We start from the raw sequence: 17,267 nt of genomic DNA on the forward strand, positions 1-17,267 counted from the left end.
TACGCTAATGTGGCGCAAGGAGGCGCAAGGGCCTTGTAAATCTGGCGCTTTATGTCTGCCGTGGGGTCATTAATATTGAATGATGAATAACCATCTAAAGCTAAATATCACAAAGACAGAGCTTATGACCTGCAGACAATAACAAAAATACCTGACTACCACCATATGGCTTAAGGAACGTGAGGCCCATCCAACAATATCAAGAAACATCAGAACCCTAGAGGTAACCATGGATTTAGACCTATCTGCGATACAGAGAATTAACAGCATCATAAAGAGAGCGTTCTACATAATGAGCACACTACATTATATCCTCCCATACCTAGGCTACCAACAGGAACTGTATATACCTCCGTGCACCTGCATTCCTGATATGCAAAATACAACTCATTCAAATTGTTCACAGAGCCACCAATGAAAAGGACTGCTATCCTTACAAGCTGAAACAAGCATGACTAACAAATGAGGACACTGCGCTCCAGGCTGCACCACTTATCATGCCACCTCAGCATAAGAAATACGTAGGAGGCACTAATTTCTCAGAACAAGCCACCAAGCTCTGGAACACACTACCAACCACCGTTCGAAGCACCCAGGAGCATATACACTTCAGAACACAGCTGAAAAACATGGATGTTTCAAAGACAACCACACCATCACACATCTTGGCAGCAAAACCTAGAAAGACAGTCACACCCTCAAACTAACCTTTAGATTACAGTCCACAGATTGGAAACAACTCAACTATCAAAGTACTTTTGATATTGTCAGGTAAGATAAGGAGAGCTGGCCTGTGCTTCACCGGGGTATTATAAAGTTATGTAAGTTCATAAATAACATTTCTGGCTCACATTAATTCAAATACCACAACATTCAATGGTCAGCAGCCAACAGCAACTTACACCTCTTAGATTCATTGAAGGCATGTATGCTTTGAGAGTTGTCCATCACCAGTGCTGCGCAGCTAACAAACCAGCCACTCACTAAATGGCTCGGTGAACTGGCGTGGAATAACTGAAGATATCTGTCATCCATTGCAGGTCTATAGGAGGACTTTATTCCAGTCCATAACTGCAGGTCCCAAATATCGATACACTGGTCGCATCTTTATATCTCACAATGCTTTTCAGATATGAGATTATAATAACTGTGTACATACTAGCAGATCGCTCCACTTTTCTCTCCCTCCAGAAATGCTAGCCCAGAACTATTCACTAGGGAGCAGAGTTACTAATATTTTGCATAGAGTTCCTTTATTTTTGTGGCACAGTCTCACGTAAAATCATGTTTGGTATTTCCTAAGCCATGCAAAGCCACTTTTCATGGCTTCGTGTAGTTCCGTAAATACAAGATAATGGAAGGCAGAGCACATCACTTTCTTTGTGTTACCGATGTGTTCCATGGGTGGAGCATGGGTGTTCCCGTGCATCCACCCATGACATTTGCCTCATTCCCAGATTTACTACAGCTAGTAAACCTGGAAACGTGTCAAAATGCTACGCCTACCTCAGTGAGGTGTGACAGGAAAGAAAATATTTATTTCTCCTTCTTGCTTCCTCATTCTATGTCTGCAGCATTCTGCAACACACATAGAAGGAGCAATATGCCTTTAAGGATTGTTTTTGTGCAGGAAGATGCCCCTTCCTTCCCAAAAACAATCCTGCGCCTGACGCAGGGGTGTCTGCATTGGCACTAGGCAGCAAAGAGTGTGCCAGCACTAGGAGAGGGCAGAAATGTGCTATATCTTTGTCAATATGGTGCATTTCTGCGGTTTACCCGTCACGCAACGCAGCACAGCAAGTTGCCTTACTGCATTGCATTGTGTGAAATGTAAGTAAATCTGCCCCAAAATGTCTGATTGGACAACCCAGCTCAATAACCTGCTAGGCAGACTATAATCATAAGAATAATACAAAGGGACCTGCAGAGCAGTTCAAAGCTGCCAGTCTACTGAAAACAAATAAACTGCGTTTCTGTGTCTCTCACACCTCATCATCCCCCAGACTGGTACGTCTCCTAACACCATACCCACACCTTTGTGCTCATCACTCACAACAAGGAAACACTTCCCACATAGGATCACAAACAAATACAAAACCCTTCCAACCACACTCCCACACTCCACCCTATATGGCGTAGCTTTCTGCCATGTAAGTAAGCGCATCATGCCACAGAGAGGGGTAATAAGCACTATATGTATGTGCAATACAATACAATATTTAGGCCCATATTTATGCTTTTTGACGCAAAACTGCGCTAACGCAGTTTTGCGCCAAAAAAATTAGCGCCGGCTAACGCCATTCTAAAGCGCCATGCGGGCGCCGTATTTATTGAATGGCGTTAGCCGGCGTTAGCCTGGTGTGCGTGAAAAAAACCCACGTACACCAGGCAGCGCCGGCGTAGGGAAAAATGGCGTTTGGGCGTCCAAAAATGGGGCCATGCGGGCGCCGTATTTATTCAATGACGTTAGCCGGCGGCGCTGCCTGGTGTGCGTAAAAAAAAATGACGTACACCAGGCAGCGCCGGCGTAGGGGAATATGGAGCTTGGGCGCCAAAAAATGGGGCAAGTCAGGCTGAGGCAAAAAAATCGTCTCAACCCGATTTGCGCCATTTTTTTACGACGCCCATCCCCCATTGAAATGACTCCTGTCTTAGCAAAGACAGGAGTCATGCCCCCTTGCCCAATGGCCATGCCCAGGGGACTTCCGTCCCCTGGGCATGGTCATTGGGCATAGTGGCATGTAGGGGGGCACAAATCAGGCCCCCCTATGCCACAAAAAAATAAAAAAAAATACTTACCTGGACTTACCTTAATGTCCCTGGGGTGGGTCCCTCCATCCTTGGGTGTCCTCCTGGGGTGGGCAAGGGTGGCAGGGGGTGTCCCTGGGGGCAGGGGAGGGCACCTCTGGGCTCATTCTGAGCCCACAGGTCCCTTAACACCTGCCCTGACCCAGGCGCTAAAATCCGGCGCAAATGTGGGTTTTTTAGACCCGCCCACTCCCAGGCGTCATTTTTGCCCGGGAGAATAAATCCGACGCATATGCATCGCAGTCATTTTTTAAGACGGGAACGCCTACCTTGCATATCATTAACGCAAGGAAGGTGTTCACGCAAAAAAATGACGCTAATTCCATGAACTTTGGCGCTAGACGCGTCTAACGCCAAAGTATAAATATGGAGTTAGTTTTGCGTCGAATTTGCGTCTAAAAAAACGACGCAAATTCGGCGCAAACGGAGTATAAATATGCCCCTTATTGTCTGTGCATCTCCAAAATTTGTTTTGATCTTTGCTTCCATTACACTTCAGAATTATGAAACAAAATGTGCTTCATTTGTGCTTTTATAACCAATGGTATATGTTGAGTTATTTGTACAGGTAATTTACAGCTATTTAATTTTTTGTGAATTAAAAACAAATTGACATTCTACAGTATTTTTTGCACTCCATGTAGACAAGGCCCTGGAATTATGCAATTTGGCAACTGTGATGTTTTCCACATAATTATCAATTTGCAGCATTTGCCACACAATCCATCTTCTGCTGCATAATCTGCAGATTTTAACAAAAAACTATTTTGTTTAATCTCAAACAGCTCAAAATTGACCAAAAATGCTGTAAGATGTGCTGCTGCGCAGTGGAAGGTCCTTCTCCAGCTATATGTACAGCTGTATGTGGATGTGGAACCAGTACTAATGAAGTGAAACGTTACCCAGACAGTGCTAACATGTAAAAATTAGAATATAATGAAGTGGTACTATCACAAAATGTGCTGCTTTAAGCTGCATAATTTGTTTTTTCTTGCCACGTGATTTAAGCCACATTGCCACATAATTTAGGCCTCACTTGTCGCATAATTCCAATGGCCCTGTCTGTACCCCAGAGAGGTTGTCACAGTTCACTTTACAAAATACTGTCCCTTTGCAGTCAAAGAACATGTTAGAAGAACAAGCAGCAATTTATCAGTAGACATAGCCTGACATTTAACCTGTCTTGGAACATACAGCAAATGCAACAAGATAAAAATAAAATTTAAAAGCATTTAATTGTTCATTCACCTTTTGAACTCCCGCATCTTTATACTGTGCTAGCTGCCATGGTCTTTTGGGGGGCCAAAGATTATTATGAGCTGGCCCGGCCCTCAAATGCTCCCCTGTAGCCACAGCCCTGTGGGGTAATCCTGTTCCGTGCCTATTGCACGTGCTCAGACCTCTAAAACATGGAGGATTTGGCTAATTCCTGACTGGTTTATTTAACTTCTCTATAAACCCATAGTATTTGTTATGCAGATGTGTATAGCGCCTGGAGGGTATCCTGGTGCTGAAGGATAATAAAGTTCTTAGGGCCAGAGAGGGCATGTGGTGGCCCCCAGTTCCCTTTAGGCCTCACAGGGCCTGAGAGAGGTTGGAGTGATGTTCCAGTCTCCCTTACACTGTCTAGGTCCTGAGAGAGGTTTGGGTGGTATACCAGCCCCTCTTAGGCTCTCTATGGTCGAATTACTGTTACAGAGGCATACTAGCCCTCCATCCACCACTTAAACTCTCTATAGTATGGCTACTGTTGGGGCAGTATACTAACCCCGCCTTAAAATTCCTGTGATCTGGCTACTGTTGGGGTGGTATGCCAGCCCCCTGTATGCTGTCTATAGTCTTGTTGCTATAGGGGAAGTATGCAAGCCTCCTTAGGCTTTCTATGGCCTGGCTACTGCTGGGGTGTATACCAGCCCCCCTTAAGCTTTCTATAGTCTGGCTACTTTTGGTGTAGGCACTCTAAGGCCTGAAAGACGAGGAGGGGTGTACCAGTCCCCTTTAGGCTCCATGGGGCCTTAAACAGTTTGGGGTGATGCCCAAGCTCCTTTCTGCTCTCTAAGGCCAGAGAGAGAGGTTAAGTTGCATTCAACCAGCCTTAATCTCTCCTGGATCCTGACAGGTGTTGGTGTGGTACCCCTAGTTCCCTCTAGGCTCTCTAGGGCTTGAAAGAAGTTGAGGTGATGTACCAACAGGGGAATGATCAGATAGCTCCTCCAATGCTAAATTACCAGCCTAGAAACCTGAGCCAGATAACGCACTAACAGAAAAAGTGCCTCAGATGAATCACCAACAGTTGAATGTCCCTGGGTAATTGCCAACTGGGATGTACACACCAGGCCCTCATGTTGGAATTCAATGTAGGTATACCACCAATGGCAAAACACATTTCAGGTATCATACCTGTAGGAAAGTACCATCTTGCCTGGCATGTTACCCCCATATTTCACTGTATATATGTTGTTTTAGTCTATGTGTCACTGGGACCCTGCCAGGCAGGACCCCAGTGTTCATAAGTATGTGCCCTGTATGTGTTCCCTGTGTGATGCCTAACTGTCTCACTGAGGCTCTGCTAACCAGAACCTCAGTGGTTATGCTCTCTCTGCTTTCCAAATTTGTCACTAACAGGCTAGTGACTTAATTTACCAATTCACATTGGCATACTGGTACTGTAGGAAAGTACCATCCTGCCTGGTATGTTACCCCTATTTTTCACTGTATATATGTTGTTTTAGTTGTATGTGACACTGGGACCCTGCCAGCCAGGGCCCAAGTGCTCATAAGTGTGCCCTGAATGTGTTACCTGTGTTATGACTAACTGTCTCACTGAGGCTCTGCTATCCAGAACCTCAGTTATGCTCTCTCATTTCTTTCAAATTGTCACTAGCAGGCTAGTGACCAATTTTACCAATTTACATTGGCATACTGGAACACCCTTATAATTCCCTAGTATCTGGTACTGAGGTACCCAGGGTATTGGGGTTCCAGGAGATCCCTATGGGCTGCAGCATTTCTTTTGCCACCCATAGGGAGCTCTGAAAATTCTTACACAGGCCTGCCACTGCAGCCTGAGTGAAATAACGTCCACGTTATTTCACAGCCATTTTACACTGCACTTAAGTAACTTATAAGTCACCTATATGTCTAACCTTTACCTGGTAAAGGTTGGGTGCTAAGTTACTTAGTGTGTGGGCACCCTGGCACTAGCCAAGGTGCCCCCACATTGTTCAGGGCAAATTCCCCGGACTTTGTGAGTGCGGGGACACCATTACACGCGTGCACTACACATAGGTCACTACCTATGTGTAGCTTCACAATGGTAACTCCGAATATGGCCATGTAACATGTCTATGATCATGGAATTGCCCCCTCTATGCCATCCTGGCATTGGGGGCACAATCCCATGATCCCACAGGTCTGTAGCTCAGACCTGGGTACTGCCAAACTGCCTTTCCCGGGGTTTCACTGCAGCTGCTGCTGCTCCCAACCCCTCAGACAGGTTTCTGCCCTCCTTGGGTCCAGCCAGGCTTGGCCCAGGAAGGCAGAACAAAGGACTTCCTCAGAGAGAGGGTGTTACACCCTCTCCCTTTGGAAAATGGTGTTAGGGCTGGGGAGGAGTAGCCCCCCCCAGCCTCTGGAAATGCTTTCATGGGCACAGATGGTGCCCATTTCTGCATAAGCCAGTCTACACCGGTTCAGGGACCCCTCAGCCCTGCTCTGGCGTGAAACAGGACAAAGGAAAGGGGAGTGACCACTCCCCTGACCTGCACCTCCCCTGGGAGGTCCTCCAGTGTGCTCCAGACCTCTGCCATCTTGGAAACAGAGGTGCTGCTGGTACACTGGACTGCTGTGAGTGGCCAGGGCCAGCAGGTGACGTCAGAGACTCCTTCTGATAGGCTCCTTCAGGTGTTGCTAGCCTATCTTCTCTCCTAAGTAGCCAAACCCTCTTTTCTGGCTATTTAGGGTCTCTGCTTTGGGGATTTCCTTAGATAACGAATGCAAGAGCTCATCAGAGTTCCTCTGCATCTCTCTCTTCACCTTCTGCCAAGGAATCGACTGCTGACCGCGCTGGAAGCCTGTAAAACTGCAACAAAGTAGCGAAGACGACTACTGCAACTCTGTAACGCTGATCCTGCCGCCTTCTCAACTGTTTTCCTGGTGGTGCATGCTGTGGGGGTAGTCTGCCTCCTCTCTGCACTAGAAGCTCCGAAGAAATCTCCCGTGGGTCGACGGAATCTTCCCCCTGCAACCGCAGGCACCAAAGAACTGCATCACCGGTACCCTGGATTGAGGCTCCAGTCTCCTCGGAGGCGTGGGTTCGAATCCCACCGCTGCCACCAATGTAGGAGGCTGGACTGGCTTGTAGTGAGTACCAAGGAGTACTTACACCTTGCACCAGGCCCAGGTATCCCTTATTAGTGTATAGGGTGTCTAGCAGCTTAGGCTGATAGATAATGGTAGCTTAGCAGAGCAGCTTAGGCTGAACTAGGAGACGAGTGAAGCTCCTACAGTACCACTAGTGTCATATGCACAATATCATAAGAAAACACAATATACAGATATACTAAAAATAAAGGTACTTTATTTTTATGACAATATGCCAAAAGTATCTCAGTGAGTACCCTCAGTATGAGGATAGCAAATATACACAAGATATATGTACACAATACCAAAAATATGCAGTATAGTATTAGAAAACAGTGCAAACAATGTATAGTTACAATAGGATGGAATGGGGACACATAGGGATAGGGGCAACACAAACCATATACTCCAAAAGTGGAATGCGAACCACGAATGGACCCCAAACCTATGTGACCTTGTAGAGGGTCGCTGGGACTGTAAGAAAACAGTTAGGGTTAGAAAAATAGCCCACCCCAAGACCCTGAAAAGTGAGTGCAAAGTGCACTAAAGTTCCCCAAAGGACATAGAAGTCGTGATAGGGGAATTCTGCAGGAAAGACACAAACCAGCAATGCAACAACGATGGATTTCCAGTCGAGGGTACCTGTGGAACAAGCGGACCAAGTCCAAAAGTCACAAGTAAGTCGGAGATGGGCAGATGCCCAGGAAATGCCAGCTGTGGGTGCAAAGAAGCTGCTACTGGACAGTAGAAGCTGAGGATTCTGCAGGAACGACAAGGGCTAGAGACTTCCCCTTCGGAGGATGGATCCCCCACGCCGTGGAGAGTCGTGCAGAAGTGTTTTCCTGAAGAAAGACCGCCAATAAGCCTTGCTAGCTGCAAGTCGTGTGGTTAGCGTTTTTGGATGCTGCTGTGGCCCAGGAGGGACCAGGATGTCGCCAATTGCGTCAGGGGACAGAGAGGGTGCCCAGCAAGAGAAGGAGCCCTCTCAAAAGCAGGCAGCGCCCACAGAAGTACCAGAATAGGCACTACGAAGAAGAGTGAAATGGTGCTCACCCGAAGTCGCACAAAGGAGTCCCACGTCGCCGGAGGACAACTTAGAAAGTCGTGCTATGCAGGTTAGAGTGCCGTGGACCCAGGCTTGGCTGGGCACAAAGGATTTCCACCGGAAGTGCACAGAGGCCGGAGTAGCTGCAAAAGTCGCAGTTCCCAGCAATGCAGTCTGGCATGGGGAGGCAAGGACTTACCTCCACCAAACTTGGACTGAAGAGTCACTGGACTGTGGGAGTCACTTGGACAGAGTTGCTGGATTCAAGGGACCTCGCTCGTCATGCTGAGAGGAGACCCACGGTACCGGTGATGCAGTTCTTTGGTGCCTGCGGTTGCAGGGGGAAGATTCCGTCGACCCACGGGAGCTTCTAGTGCAGAGAGGAGGCAGACTACCCCCACAGCATGCACCACCAGGAAAACAGCCGAGAAGGCGGCAGGATCAGCGTTACAGAGTTGCAGTAGTCGTCTTCGCTACTTTGTTGCAGTTTTGCAGGCTTCCAGTGCGGTTAGCAGTCGATTCCTTGGCAGAAGGTAAAGAGAGAGATGCAGAGGAACTCTGATGAGCTCTTGCATTCGTTATCTAAGGGAATCCCCAAAGCAGAGACCCTAAATAGCCAGAAAAGAGGGTTTGGCTACTTAGGAGAGAAGATAGGCTAGCAACACCTGAAGGAGCCTATCAGAAGGAGTCTCTGACGTCACCTGCTGGCCCTGGCCACTCACAGCAGTCCAGTGTGCCAGCATCACCTCTGTTTCCAAGATGGCAGAGGTCTGGAGCACACTGGAGGAGCTCTGGGCACCTCCCAGGGGAGGTGCAGGTCAGGGGAGTGGTCACTCCCCTTTCCTTTGTCCAGTTTCACGCCAGAGCAGGGCTGAGGGGTCCCTGAACCGGTGTAGACTGGCTTATGCAGAAATGGGCACCATCTGTGCCCATGAAAGCATTTCCAGAGGCTGGGGGAGGCTACTCCTCCCCAGCCCTAACACCATTTTCCAAAGGGAGAGGGTGTAACACCCTCTCTCTGAGGAAGTCCTTTGTTCTGCCTTCCTGGGCCAAGCCTGGCTGGACCCCAGGAGGGCAGAAACCTGTCTGAGGGGTTGACAGCAGCAGCAGCTGCAGTGAAACCCCGGGAAAGGCAGTTTGGCAGTACCCAGGTCTGAGCTACAGACCTGTGGGATCATGGGATTGTGCCAACTATGCCAGGATGGCATAGAGGGGGCAATTCCATGATCATAGACATGTTACATGGCCATATTCGGAGTTACCATTGTGAAGCTACACATAGGTAGTGACCTATGTGTAGTGCACGCGTGTAATGGTGTCCCCGCACTCACAAAGTCTGGGGAATTTGCCCTGAACAATGTGGGGGCACCTCGGCTAGTGCCAGGGTGCCCACACACTAAGTAACTTAGCACCCAACCTTTACCAGGTAAAGGTTAGACATATAGGTGACTTATAAGTTACTTAAGTGCAGTGTAAAATGGCTGTGAAATAACGTGGACGTTATTTCACTCAGGCTGCAGTGGCAGGCCTGTGTAAGAATTGTCAGAGCTCCCTATGGGTGGAAAAAGAAATGCTGCAGCCCATAGGGATCTCCTGGAACCCCAATAACCTGGTAACCTCAGTACCATATACTAGGGAATTATAAGGGTGTTCCAGTATGCCAATGTAAATTGGTAAAATTGGTCACTAGCCTGTTAGTGACAATTTGAAAGAAATGAGAGAGCATAACCACTGAGGTTCTGGATAGCAGAGCCTCAGTGAGACAGTTAGTCATAACACAGGTAACACATTCAGGGCACACTTATGAGCACTGGGGCCCTGGCTGGCAGGGTCCCAGTGACACATACAACTAAAACAACATATATACAGTGAAAAATGGGGGTAACATGCCAGGCAAGATGGTACTTTCCTACACAACCCCCCCCCCCAAACGAAGGACAATAAGACTTGTCATTACCTGATGGGTCTTCATTGTCTAAGTGGAAATATCTGGAGAGTCCATCTGCATTGGAGTGGCTACTCCCAGGTCTATGTTCCACTGTATAGTCCATTCCCTGTAGGGATATGGACCACCTCAACAATTTAGGATTTTCACCTTTCATTTGTTTTAGCCAAAGTAGAGGTTTGTGGTCTGTCTGAACAATGAAGTGAGTTCCAAACAGGTATGGCCTCAACTTCTTCAGTGCCCAGACCACAGCAAAGGCCTCCCTCTCTATGGCAGACCAACGCTTTTCTCTAGGGGTCAACCTCCTACTAATAAAAGCAACAGGTTGATCCTGGCCCTCAGAACTTTTGTAAAGACAGAGAAAAAACGTTTTAAACTTTTTAAGAACTTTTTAGAAAGTTAGAGGTACTTTTCAGCACTTTAGAAAAGAAATGCAAAACTTTTTGGTTAGGTGTACATACACTGAACTTGTTTTGTATATTTTTCTCTTATGAAAAGTACAATGACAAAAGTGGTAAGTAGTTACAGAGCACTTATCCCACCACTGCACAACCAATGTAGGAGGCTGGACTGGCTTGTAGTGAGTACCAAGGAGTACTTACACCTTGCACCAGGCTCAGGTATCCCTTATTAGCGTATAGGGTGTCTAGCAGCTTAGGCTGATAGATAATGGTAGCTTAGCAGATCAGCTTAGGCTGAACTAGGAGACGAGTGAAGCTCCTAAGCTGCTCTGCTAAGCTACCATTATCTATCAGCCTAAGCTGCTAGACACCCTATACTCTAATAAGGGATACCTGGGCCTGGTGCAAGGTGTAAGTACTCCTTGGTACTCACTACAAGCCAGTCCAGCCTCCTACATACTGGTACACCCATATAATTCCCTAGTATATGGTATTGAGGTACCCAGGGTATTGGGGTTCCAGGAGATCCCTATGGGCTACAGCATTTCTTTTGCCACCCATAGGGAGCTCTGACAATTCTTACACAGGCCTGCCACTGCAGCCTGAGTGAAATAACGTCCACGTTATTTCATTATTTCACAGCCATTTACCACTGCACTTAGGTAACTTATAAGTCACCTACATGTCTAACCTTCATCTAGTGAAGGTTGGGTGCAAAGTTACTTAGTGTGTGGGCACCCTGGCACTAGCCAAGGTGCCCCTACATCGTTCAGGGCAAATTCCCCGGACTTTGTGAGTGCGGGGACACCATTACATGCGTGCACTGTTCATAGGTCACTACCTATGTACAGCGTCAAAATGGTAACTCCGAACATGGCCATGTAACATGTCTAAGATCATGGAATTGTCCCCCCAATGCCATTCTGGCATTGGGGGGACAATTCCATGATCCCCCGGGTCTCTAGCACAGAACCCGGGTACTGCCAAACTGCCTTTCCAGGGTCTCCACTGCAGCTGCTGCTGCTACCAACCCCTCAGACAGGTTTCTGCCCTCCTGGGGTCCAGGCAACCCTGGCCCAGGAAGGCAGAACAAAGGATTTCCTCTGAGAGAGGGTGTAACACCCTCTCCCTTTGGAAATAGGTGTGAAGGCTGTGGAGGAGTAGCCTCCCCAGCCTCTGGAAATGCTTTGATGGGCACAGATGGTGCCCATCTCTGCATAAGCCAGACTACACCAGTTTAGGGATCCCCAGAGCCCTGCTCTGGCACGAAACTGGGCAAAGGAAAGGGGAGTGACCACTCCCCTGACCTGCTCCTCCCAGGGGAGGTGCCCAGAGCTCCTCCAGTGTGTCCCAGACCTCTGCCATCTTGGAAACAGAGGTGTCTGTGGCACACTGGACAGCTCTGAGTGGCCAGTGCCAGCAGGTGACGTCAGAGGCTCCTTCTGATAGGCTCTTACCTCTCTTGGTAGCCAATCCTCATTCCTAGGTAGCCAAATCTCCTTTTCTGGCTATTTAGGGTCTCTGCTTTGGGGAATTCTTCAGATAACGAATGCAAGAGCTCATCAGAGTTCCTCTGCATCTCCCTCTTCACCTTCTGCCAAAGGATCGACCGCTGACTGCTCAGGACGCCTGCAAAACCGCCACAAAGTTGCAAGACGACTACTAACAACCTTGTATCGCTTCATCCTGCTGGCTTTCTCGACTGTTTCCAAGTGGTGCATGCTCTGGGGGTAGCCTGCCTCCTCTCTGCACCAGGAGCTCTGAAGAAATCTCCTGTGGGTCGACGGAATCTTCCCCCTGCAACTGCAGGCACCAAAATACTGTATCACTGGTCCCCTGGGTCCCCTCTCAGCACAACGAGCGTGGTCCCTGGAACTCAGCAACTCTGTCCAAGTGACTCCGACAGTCCAGTGACTCTTCAGTCCAAGTTTGGTGGAGGTAAGTCCTTGCCTCCCCACGCTAGATTGCATTGCTGTGTACCGCGTGATTTGCAGCTGCTCCGGCTCCTGTGCACTCTTCCAGGATTTCTTTTGTGCACAGCCAAGCGTACCGCGTGATTTGCAGCTGCTCCGGCTCCTGTGCACTCTTCCAGGATTTCTTTTGTGCACAGCCAAGCCTAGGTCCCCGACACTCTAACCTGCAGTGTACAACCTTCTGAGTTGTCCTCCGGCATCGTGGGACTCCCTTTTCTTACTTCGCATGGACTCCGGTTCACTTTTCTTCCAAGTGCCTGTTCAGGTACTTCTGCAGGTGCTGCCTGCTTCTGTAAGGGCTCCCTGACTTGCTGGGCGCCCCCTCTGTCTCCTCCTCCAAGTGGCGACATCCTGGTCCCTCCTGGGCCACAGCAGCACCCAAAAAACCTCTACCGCGACCCTTGCAGCTAGCAAGGCTTGTTTGCGTCTTTCTGTGTGGGAACACCTCTGCAAGTTTCATCGTGATGTGGGACATCCATCCTCCAAAGGGGAAGTTCCTAGTCCTCATCTTTCTTGCAGAACTCCAAGCTTCTTCCAACAGGTGGCAGCTTCCTTGCACCCTCAGCTGGCATTTCCTGGGCTCCTGCCCACTCTCGACACTGTTGTGACTATTGGACTTGGTCCCCTTGTCTTACAGGTACCCAGGTCCGGAAATCCACTGTTGTTGCGTTGCTGGTGTTTGTTCTTCCTGCAGAATCCCCCTATCACGACTTCTGTGCTCTCTGGGGGTAGTAGGTGCACTTTACACGTACCTTTCAGGGTCTGGGGTGGGCTATTTTTCTAACCCTCACTGTTTTCTTACAGTCCCAGCGACCCTCTACAAGCTCACATAGGTTTGGGGTACATTTGTGGTTCGCATTCCACTTTTGGAGTATATGGTTTGTGTTGCCCCTATACCTATGTGCTCCTATTGCAATCTATTGTAACTTTACACTGCTTGCATTACTTTTCTTGCTATTACCTGCATAATTTTGGTTTGTGTACATATATCTTGTGTATATATCTTATCCTCATACTGAGGGTACTCGCTGAGATACTTTTGGCACATTGTCATAAAAATAAAGTACCTTTATTTTTAGTACTTCTGTGTATTGTGTTTTCTTATGATATTGTGCATATGACACCAGTGGTATAGTAGGAGCTTTACATGTCTCCTAGTTCAGCCTAAGCTGCTTTGCCATAGCTACCTTCTATCAGCCTTAGCTGCTAGAAACACCTCTTCTACACTAATAAGGGATAACTGGACCTGGCACAAGGTGTAAGTACCTCTGGCACCCACTACAAGCCAGGCCAACCTCCTACAATGCCAAAAAGGAAACACATCCCAGGAGAACTTTCCAGCAGGTTAATACATGATAGGAAACCACAAGCAGTATAAAACACTCAAGGTAACCAACCATTAAGAAGATGTGTGCTAGGAAGCCCACCACCAGGGACACATATGCTATGTAACAGCCACTGGGGACAAGGCCTTCAGGTCTCAGCCAATGTTGAAATGTAAGTGAGGTAATTCACCACAAGGTAACAAGAGAGGAACATGCATCATGTAAAATGCATTCCAGGTCAACCACCAATGTGAAACCATGTCCTTCAAATCCGAAAGGTACACAACAGGGAAAGATGTATGAGGTAAGCCCCAAACAAGAGAACGCATTCCATGGCACCCACTAATGTGGAACCATATACCACAAACCCACCAATGTGAAAACATGCCCTGTGTAGCTCATCAGTATAAAGCTCACACAAACTTATCACCGCATTGCCCAGGATCAGTGTCAGGACTCCCTTCCTGAGAGCAGGCAGGTGCAGAACATATGTCTGCAGAAGTCTCATTTGATTGACTGTGCCTTTTAAACAAGTAAGGGTTTCCTACAAGTTGCTCTCCATGCATCTGTGTCATCATTTAGGTGGTAGGGTTGAGGCTCATTTTGCTGTCTCTAGATATGCCCCTTGCATTGGAGCTCACTGGAATGGGCCCTTCCTGATGCTCGCTGATTCACTCGCCCACACCACTAGCTGATGGTGTCCATTTCTAGTGGACCATGAGAAGGCAAAACCAATGACATGCCCAGTGAGCCTGCTTGACTTGCACTGGCTCCTGCTTGATGGGGAGTCGCCCCAAAGTCTTTGAAAACGAAGAGGAACTTCTGATGCTTGGTGCCAAGCATGCCTCCACTCTCCAGCCTCTACACTCGCCTTGGTCAGCCAATCATCTCCACATCTCCACAGTACGGTGAAAACTTAGAAGTTGTTACTTTCCTAACTCCAAAATCACTGTTGACACCCAGATATCCTCAGTGGACCATTACTATTCCTCCCTTTTTTAGCACTACTTTTTCCTAGGCCTCCTCAGAGAAGGTGTCCACCTTCAACTCCCAACTAAGTTAGCTCACTTTAATCTGGATTGTCCTGACAGGCAATTTCCCACATCTATGTGGCCCAGACCACTGCTACTGGTCTGACGGTGATGATGCAGCACCAGGACTCCGTGTGACTGACACTGAAATGGCCCTTCTGGTTCCCAGTTAACTCTTGAACCACCTAGAAACCAACAACAACAACTTAAATTGCCACAACCCTGAATATACCATATGATCCTCTGACAAAAGCCTAAATCTGGCACCACAAGGTGAAGCACCAGTGCTGATAGTGCATGCCAATGGCCTGGTCCTAAAGCAGAGGTCCCCCGGGAGACCGTGGCCGTGCTTCACAGGGGTGCGGCAAATGCCTTAAAGTGTACTTGTAAATGAAGATGGCCTGGGAGTGCAACTTTGTTTACGTGGCACATTTTCAAGCTGTCTGTAGTTACACAAAGTTTTTGAATCGCTGAACAGTATAGGAAGGTGTGTTCCGTGCAATAGAGGTGCAGTCAAAGATATAGCTATTAGGAACCAAATATTCTCGCTCATATTTTTACTTATTTAGCGCTGCATATGCGTCATTTTTTGACGCAAAATCAGCGCAAACGTACAAAATACAATTGTATTTTGTAAGTTTGTGCCGTCTTTGCATCAAAAAGCGGAGCAAATGCGGCGCTAAAAAAGTATAAATGTGGGCCTCAGTGTGTTGTTTTGCTCTTCACCTCGAGGTTACTGCACATAAAAAACACACACCTTAAATGCAAAATCAATGCAAGTTAAACTAATTGGTGGGAAATGCATTTTTTATTTTATGAAACCTTGGTTAATGTGATCACTGCAGATGTCTGTATCAAGAGAGTCGCTGAATTGAATTCTGTTTGGCACGGTGGGGAATAATGACTTATGCATGTACTGGCTCCGAGGTCGCATCCTGTAACAAAAGGCATTGTGAATATGTAAGTCTTTATTTTGAAGTTGTAGTACACTCAGCATAAGGTCGGCTACTGCAAAATGTTTTAGTGTTTAAGATAAAACAAGTGCTTTCAAAGTATATATTCTAATAATAGGCATACTGTACTTAATGCAGTGTTTCCCAAACTGGGGGTTGCAAGCAGTTGTTTGGCGGGTTGAGAAAATCCAACCATTAAATAAAGAAACCTTTAAATTCCATATCTATCTTGTCGCATTTTCTGCACTTCAATGACAGAAGCCAAGTGTTGGGCTATATCTTCTGACAAATTGCTGCTCATATCTGGTTTTTAACATGGGGATTGGTTATTACAAACACCTCTCACTTTTGATTCAAAGAAAGAAAGATAAAGCTAATTATGTGACGATCTTGCAGAGCGTGAAAGGAAAGGCTGTAAATACCTGCCTGGGGAGTAAATACCTGTAAATGAACTGCACACGTTCAGCAGTTTGGAAAGCAAAAATGAAGCACATGTTTTGTAATTCTGAAATGGGATGGAAGCAAAGATTTCAATAGGATCAAAACAAATTGAGGCACTTTATCGTGTTTCCACACATTATCATTTATGTGTAATATAGTTTTATTATTAAAATTGTGCATATTTAGTGGACATGTCATTGGAAGATGTGCTGTCTGTAAATGACAGTGTGCTACCAACATTGTGTTAGTTATATTAAAAAATCACTTGCTTCATGTCCATTAAAGCCAGATTGGTGGCAAGTGTTTGTCATGCTACAAAACATTTAGTGGTTCTAAAAAGTTTGGGAAGCACTGATCTTATGCAAACATTTTTAGAAGCGTCCAATGGAAGTATAATTTCCAGAACTCAGCTGATAACTCCCTTACATTATCTCTCGAAAAGAAAAAATCATCATAAACATCCACTCCACAGATTAAAGCCTATACTGGCTCTCAAGTAGCCTATGTTTTTGATGATTAACCAAATACACACGTTGAAATGTCTTTCAGGTAGCAGGCAACCTGATAACTCTTATTTCTTCTTTAGCTCTCTGCCCTTCTTCAGCTTCACAGCACAGGGGACCCCAAAACACTCTCCTACCTGCCCCTCTCTTCACTTTCACCCAGAGGCACCTCAAGGGCCACCTTAACTGTCGAGAATGTTTGTTCTTTACCATAAAGTATGGGAACTATTTTTTAAATGTTTTTAAAAGCATGGGCATGTCAGACCCCACACATCCTGCCCCCTTCAATCCCTGATCAGATGTCCTTTCAGGTGAGTCGAGGGACACAGTGGCAGGGAGGATACCAGTAGGGTCACATTCACACCCAGAGCCTTGATCGTCCGGACCCCTAGGGCCTCAGAGTGGTGTCCCAGGAGAAAGAGGACAAGAGTGAGATCTATGCATAGCGTCAAGGAGATGGCTCAGAGGAGGGGGCACTAT

Source organism: Pleurodeles waltl, chromosome 4_2 (assembly GCF_031143425.1).
Source record: "Pleurodeles waltl isolate 20211129_DDA chromosome 4_2, aPleWal1.hap1.20221129, whole genome shotgun sequence".
Taxonomy (NCBI): Eukaryota; Metazoa; Chordata; class Amphibia; order Caudata; family Salamandridae; genus Pleurodeles; species Pleurodeles waltl.